Raw genomic sequence first — 8,265 nt, forward strand, 5'->3', positions numbered from 1 at the left:
TCCATGCCAACTATCATTGCCGGAGGACGAGGAGCCTAAGAAATCGAAGATGAGGCCAGAGCTTGCGGGGCTCACTGAGATCTGGCCGCAGAGGCTGTGGATCGTCTGGTGGATGCCTTTCGGGGAGGCATCAGGTGGAGATCTAGCGGGAGAAGGAGAAGAAGATGTCAGAGAAGATGACCGGAGATGATCCCGTTGAGCACTTCTTTAAGAACAAGGATACTGTGAAGACACAGCCCTTCCTCTAGCATCAATTCTGTTGGTGCAGAATTTTGCCAATGTTGGAGAAGCTGGAGTCGAGAGGATCACATCCACCATCGGGACCTGCAAGGAAAGTCTAAATCGAAGGTGGGGGTGCTCTCGTAAGACCTTTCGATGCTCAAGTCAGTACTCTACCTCAATAGAAATGGAGCACTCGAATGGAAATTTTAGCAGAGTTTTGAGATAGAGTTTAGAGCTTAAAGAAGAATGTATCTGGGGGTCCCTTTTTATGGACAGAGAGCATAACTGATTGACAGCGAGGTCTGTAACCGCCTGGTAGTGGGCCGTTCGGGGCCACACAGAGTTTGTTACGGAGAGTAGTGGTGTCCGGGGGTCGTTCAGGGCCACGTGGAGTTTGTTATGAAAAGTGAAGTGGTGTCTATTGTCGTGATTTGCCAGAGAGTGGTGGAGTAACGTGAAATCTGTTACAGAGAGTGGAGCAGGATAGTGGGCATTGTCGTGATTTGCCAGAGAGTTCAGGCCTGACAGCTGAAGCTCGGCTAGGACGTCTGATGGAGCGGAATGGCTCTGTTTCAACCATCTGGGAGAAGCTTGAATATTTTTGAGGTTGCTGATGAGTCTACTATTGTCAGATGCCTTGGGCGCTGATGCTACAGGCGGGAGTCATCTGCTGTAGAAGCTTGGATGGAGACTTTTCGTTGGTGAAGTTTGATAGAAATTTGATGGCCAGAGAAGTCCGTCTAGGATTTGCCTGATGCAAAAGCTCGTCTGAAGATTGTCCGCTGGAGAGGTTCGGTTGCACGAAGAATCTGGCAGAAGGTCGGCTGATAGCATAATTTGGAAGGCGTTGTGAAAGTTTGTCCGTTGGAGGAGATCGGATGGATCTGTGGAAGGTCGCTGGCACTGTCGAAGGTTGATGGTCGGAGAGGTACGGAAGATACTAGAGACAGTCGGTCACTGTAGAAATCCGACTGCTGGAGCACGTCCATTGTAGAAGTTTGCCCGAAATCCAACCGCTGTAGAAGTTCGGACGGAGTCTGATTCTTGTAGGAGTCCGGAAGGAGGTCGCGTACCGTAGAAGCCTGGATGGAGATCGGTTGTCATAGAAGTTCGGAGTAGACCGCTTACTGTAGAAGTCCAGATGGAGACCGGTTGTCGTAGAAGTTCGAAACAGACCGCTTACTGTAGAAGTCCCACCACTGGAGAAGCTCGGTCCTTGATGAAGTCTAGAAGAGGTTCGAAGTAGAGATCCTACTGGTGGAGTCTGTTTGTTGTAGAAGCTTGTCTGTGATCCATCCACTATAGAAGTTAGTACGGAGCCCGACCCTTGTAGGAGCTCGGATGAAGTCCACCTACAATAGAAGTTCGGGGTAGAGATCTGACTTTTGTAGGAATTCGTCTGGAATCCATCCGTTGTAGAAGTTCGGACAGAGCCCGGCCCTTGGATAAAATTCGGAAGGCGGTCGACCACCGTAGAAACTTGGATGGAGTCTGGTTACTGTAGAAGTTTGGAAGAAGTTTAGAGTAAAGTCATTCGTGGTCGGAAGAAGTCTGGAAGAGATTTGGAGAATAGTCGATCACTATAGAAAATCAGCTGATAGTGAAGCCCAGAGAGCATTTGGAGCAGTTCGGTAGATGAATGGGGCAGCTCATTATCGGAGAAGTTTGGATGGTATTATGGAAGCTCGGATGGTTGAGGGAGTTCAAAAAGATGCCATATAAAGTCGGAAGCCGGAAGCCGGAAGAGCCCTGGAAGGGTCGGCTTTTTACAAACTTCGATTGGTGATATTTTATACCCAACACTCTCTCAATAGATACCTCCTTATACTCTACAATTAAATGAAATTACAAAAAGGAAGAATCACACCTTATTAGATGTGGTATGGTCTATGATATGTTTCATGAATCTTTCGATATCCTTCTGGGGATATGCTCTCGAGGCTGCAGCGTATGTCTTAAATAAAGTACCTTTTAAATCTATTTCTAACACTCCATATGAAATATAGAAAGAAAAAAGATTCAAACTTAAGCATCTTAAGATTTGGGCTTGCCCGGCTTATGTGAAAAATATTGATGGACATAAGCTGGATGCTAGATCAAAAAAATACAGGTTTGTAGGTTATTTCAAGAAGAGTATAGGATACTACTTCTACAACCCTACTCAATAAAAGGTGTTTGTTGGTAGGCATATCATTTTCTTAGAGAAAGAGTTTATCCAAGAAGGAGGCAAGGGGAGGTCTGTTGAACTTATGAAAATTCAAAACCTACAATCCATCCAAGATTCATAAAATAGTTCTCAACCAAATGTGCTCATTGTTGAGGTACAGTCACTTCACACACCTCCTCTCTAAAGGTCAAGTAGAGTGCATAGTATACCACTTAGGTATGGGTTTATCATTGAGAATAACAATACATCTCACATCATTGAGAATGATGATTCCACGACCTATTCGAAAGCTGTCATAAGTAGTGACTCTGATAAGGTGGCTCAATGCCATGAAATCTGAAATGGACTCCATATATAGTAATCAAGTTTGGACTTTAGAGGGTGTGACCCCAATAGGCTGCAAATGGGTCTTCAAAAAGAAAATTGAAGTAGATGGCCAGGTAGAGACCAATAAAGCTAGGCTGGTGGTAAAAGGTTTCAGATAAAAATAAGGTGTTGATTATGAAGAGACCTTTTTATCAGTAGCCATGCTCAAGTCTATTCAAATAATGCTTGCTATTGCAGCATACCATGACTATGAGATCTGGCAGATGGATGTCAAGATTGCCTTCCTCAATGAAAATCTTGAGGAAGAAGTCTATATGACTCAACTAGAGGGATTTATCTCTAATGGGAGAGCAAATCAGGTATGCAAGCTGAATAGATCTATTTATAGATTAAAACAAGCATTGAGAAGTTGGAACATCTGTTTTGATGAGATAGTCAAATTGTGTAGCTTCATTAAAAATATGGATGAATTTTGTGTGTACAAGAAAACTAGTGGGAGTGCTATTATCTTCTTGGTCTTGTATGTGGATGACATACTGCTCATTGGGAATGATATCTCGATGTTGCAATCAGTGAAGACATGGCTATAGTGAAAGTTTTTCATGAAAGACTTGGATAAGACATCCTATATACTAGGTATAAAGATCTATAGGGATAGATCAAAAAGGATGCTAGACTTGTCCCAGTCTAGATACATTGACCTTGTGTTGAAGAGGTTCAACATGGAGGGAAGTAAAAGAGGTTACTTGCTCATGGGTCATGGCATAAAACTCTCTAAGAAAATATCTCCTAAGACATCTGAAGAGAGAAATAGAATGAGTTCTATTCCTTATGCTTCGACTGTAGGATTAATTATGTATGCTATGTTATGTATCAGGCCTGATGTGCCTTATGCCTTAGGTATTGTAAGCAAATTTTAAGCTGATCTCGGGGAGGATCATTGAAAAGCTGTGAAAAATATACTCAAGTACTTAAGAAGGACTAGAGATATTTTTCTAATATATGGTGGATCTGATTTAAAGCTGAAAGGTTATACTGATTCTAGTTTTCAATTTGATTCGGATGATAGCAAATCTATATCTGGGTATGTGTTTACTCTATATGGTAGTATAGTAAGTTGAAAAAGTTTCAAACAGCAAACTATTGCTGACTCGATCACTGAGGCTGAGTATATTGCTGCAAGTGAGTGAAGGAACCAGATCTAGGGTTTCAGGATTAGATCTTGAAACTTTTTCAAGATCATACAGCGGAAGACTAAAATAAATCAAAATTTATTTTCTAAAACCAGAGAATCCCTAGATCTAAGATCCTATTACATGATTATTACATAGTATTAAATCAAAAATTAAAATATATAAATACAGCATGAACTACATGTTGATCATATCAACATGTTTCTATACCACATCTAATGTATGTATTAAACAATAGATCAGATCAATTACCTTGCAAGTTAGATGCTCTAACCTCACTGATCTGGGCTTAAGGATGATGTTGCAAGCCGCACATGCATCCGACCTCTAGGAGTCATCCACACGAGCCCACGAATCTCGATCAGAAGTCCTGCTTCAGGAAATCATCACAGTATGCTAGTACTGCGCTGATCCTTCTTTGATGGTTGATCAGGTGCCTCTTTCTTCTTGATTTGGACTCTTCTAAAGATGAAAAGTAGAAGGAGGAGTTTCAGATCTGAGATGCTCTCAGGAAACTCAAGATGGAGGGAGGAAAGATATGAAAACAAAAATCCCTAGAAGAAGACCCTCTTCTTCTTCAGGTTTTTCTCTCTAGACACCCTAACTTGCATCTTTTATATCTCCACAACCCAAAGGGTTTTCTTTCTGATTTTTGGATGGAACAAAGGTCTCTCAAATCTCTATCTTCACCTAAAATTGCACAAAGAAAATCATCACATATAGAGAGATATGATAGAGTCCTTATCTAGGTCAAACACCTAGTCAAGGCTTATCCAAACATTGCAAGTTAAGGGACGCCCAACTCTTGAGCACCTCCTTCATATTTTTATGCATGGATTACCAGAAAAGGGTGCACAATGTATACCCTAAAGCCACAAAAATTCCAAAAAAAAAATTGGATAAATTCGGTGAAAAATTGAAAGAGTTTTGGATTTCTAAAACTCTATCTCATAGAATTCGAAATCCAAACTTATTCCTTTTAGATTTGATCCAAACCACCTTCCATGTAAGAAAGAAGAGAGGAGACCATTTATGAACGTGGGAGAGATCTGGGAGAGGACTTTTGTTGCACAAAATAAGTGGAGATTGGCGTTGAATAAGAGAGAGGGCATGGAGAAGGCTTATGTGGCGCAAGGTGGAATCCTAGTCTTACTAGGATTCTATCTCATGACTTGTTTTAATTTGGTTTCCCAAACCAAATCAAACCAAAATTAGATCAACCTAATTAAAATAGGTCTTAACCTAATTAAGAACCTAATTTAATCAGATATAAATTAGATTTAAATTAGATTTAATTTTTTAATCAAATTAGAAATTAGATTGACCCAAGTCCTAGTTGAACTAGGACTAGTTTTTTCCTTGCACTTGGCTTATCCAATAAACCAATTGGACTTGATCCAATCAAGCCCAAAAATAAATCTAATTAAATTATATTTAATTAGACTTAATCTCAGCCCATTGGCTTAATCAAATTAAGCTAATTAACAATCGAATTGCTAATCGATCCTCCTGCAATACTTGCACTGGGTTAAATGTCAATCGTATTGATCATTTAACCCTAGAATGATTCTTAATCGTTGATCAACCATCCGATAGGATCATGAACTCTAATTTGTGTGACCTCATAGGTCCGAACCTAAGCCGGTAGCATAGAAATAAATTCCTATACCAATCGAAGTGACCATCTAGCAATGGTACCCGACGATCGGATAGGTCGAATGTGTAGAACAACATCCTTAGAACCCATGCGGATATAGTTTTCATATAGTTCATCCCCTTGACCAAAATGATCATAGGACACCCCAGAGTTCAACTGTCAACTCTGATCAGGTTGTCCACATTGTATTTCAAAATATCAAATCCATCTGATGGATTATCCTGGCCAAGATTTTGCTAAATTGAAATACAGCGACTCATTCTTCTCCAACTCTTGGAGTGGTCAATCCCATCTCGATCACACTCTGACTTCGCAAGTACTTGACTGTGCCCAGAAGCCTTCCGTCCCTGAATTAGAAATTCAGTTAGTCCAGTACCAAAGCACAGTGAGTTGCTTGCAAGTCACTGAGACGATCTCAGGTCTAAGGGACACTTATACCTATATCCCATCAGAGACATTCTCGACAGCAGAATGCTCTGAAGTTGGTCACGTTCAATGATGATGTACCTTTACATCTCACCTGTATGCCATACCAGTGTCTCCACACTCTTTGGTTAAGAGGACAACCAACCCATATGGCCTACAGCGACCTATGCTCGATAGAAGCTGTCGTCCTTATTAACAGCTTATCATTTGGTCGTGAACAGTTTTAAGGACTAATCGATAAATCCTCTCTTTATCAAACTTAAATAGTCCTAAAGACTTCATCATAACAACGGAGTTCATTAGAAGATGAAAGCTTATGATGAAGATGCCAAATATATTTTATTTATTAACAAATCAATTACAATACTTGGTTGCTCAACCGTCAACAGTTTGACGATTGGCTTTTTGGGACACATTTCCCAACAACTCTCACTTGTCCTAAAGCCACTCGGTACAGTATCTAATACCCATCTTCGACTTGTGGTTGTCGAACTCCTTTATCGCCAGGGCTTTAGTGAAGGGGTCGGCTAGGTTCTCCTTTCCGTCGATCTTCTGAAGGTCGACGTCACCTCGATCCACGATCTCCCGGATCAAGTGGAAGCGACGCAAGATGTGCTTCGTTCGCTGATGTGCTTTGGATTCCTTCGCCTGAGCTATGGCACCAGTGCTGTCGCAGTAGAGCAGGACCAGACCATCGAGGGAGGGTGCTACTCCGAGCTTGTTGATGAATTTTCTCAGCCACACAGCTTCCTTCGCGGCATCCGATGCTGCGATGTACTTCGCTTCACAAACAGAGTCTGCCACAGTATGCTGCTTGGAACTCTTCCAGCAGATAGCTCCACCATTCAGAGTAAAGATATAACCCGACACACTCCTGCTGTCATCATGGTCAGATTGGAAGCTGGAGTCTGTGAACCCCACAAGTTTTAGATCTGACTCGCCATAAACCAACCATTGGTCCTTAGTATTTCTCAAATACTTAAGGATGGCTTTAACCACTTTCCAGTGATTTTCTCCAGGATCAGATTGGTATCTACTCACTACTCCTAGTGAGTATGCCACATCTGATCTTGTACATGTTATGGCATACATGATAGATCCCACGGCTGAAGCATATGGGACTCTACTCATACGCTCTCTCTCTTCAGGAGTTGTCGGACAATTCTTCTTAGAGAGAGAAATTTCGTGGCCTATCGGTAGATAGTCCTTCTTGGAATTCTCCATGCTGAACCTCTTCAGCACAGTGCATGGACTGGGATAACCCAAGCATCCTTTTAGATCTATCCCTATAGATCTTCATCCCTAATATGTAGGATGCTTCACCCAAGTCCTTCATGGAGAACTGTGATGACAATCAAACTTTTATTCCCTGTAGTGCGGGGATGTCATTCCCGATTAAGAGAATGTCATCCACGTACAAGACAAGGAATACCACAACTGGACCATTTGCCCATTTATAGATGCAGGGCTCTTCTCCATTCTTAATGAAGCCATACATTTTGATCACCTTATCAAAATGCATGTTCCAACTCCGAGAAGCTTGCTTCAGTCCATAAATGGATCTCTGAAGCTTGCACACCTTGGACTCATCTGTGGATGTAAACCCCTCAGGTTGTATCATATACACCTCTTCAGTCAGCTCTCCATTCAGGAAAGCTGTCTTTACATCCATCTGCCAGATCTCATAATCCAGATGGGCAGCTATTGCAAGCATTATCCGAATGGATTTGAGCATTGCCACAGGAGAAAACATCTCGTCATAGTCAATACCATAACGTTAACGATACCCCTTGGCAACCAGATGGGCTTTATAGGTCTCCACCTTTTCGTCTGCGCCCCTCTTCCTTTTGAAGACCCATTTACACCCAATGGGTTTAACCCCTTCAGGTGGATCAACCAATGTCCATACATCGTTGATCTTCATGGACTCCATTTCGGATTTCATGGCTTCAAGCCATTTCTCGGAATCAGGTCTCTGCATTGCATCCATATAGGTGATCGGATCCTCATTATTCTCATCAAGTTCGATGGGATCACCATCTCGGACCAAGAAACCATAATATCTGTCTGGCTGATGCGGTACACTACCGGATCGCCTTAATGGTGCAGGTATATTGGGCTCTGGATCTGATCTAATCATATCCGACTCAGGTTCAGCTATTGGTGTCGGTCCTTCTACCTGTTGAACTTCATCAAGTTCAACCTTAGAGGCAACGGTTCCTTCACCAAGGAACTCTTTTTCTAAAAAGATTGCCTTAAGGCTGATGAACACC

This window comes from Elaeis guineensis, chromosome 1, assembly GCF_000442705.2.
Source record: "Elaeis guineensis isolate ETL-2024a chromosome 1, EG11, whole genome shotgun sequence".
In the NCBI taxonomy this organism is placed as follows: Eukaryota; Viridiplantae; Streptophyta; class Magnoliopsida; order Arecales; family Arecaceae; genus Elaeis; species Elaeis guineensis.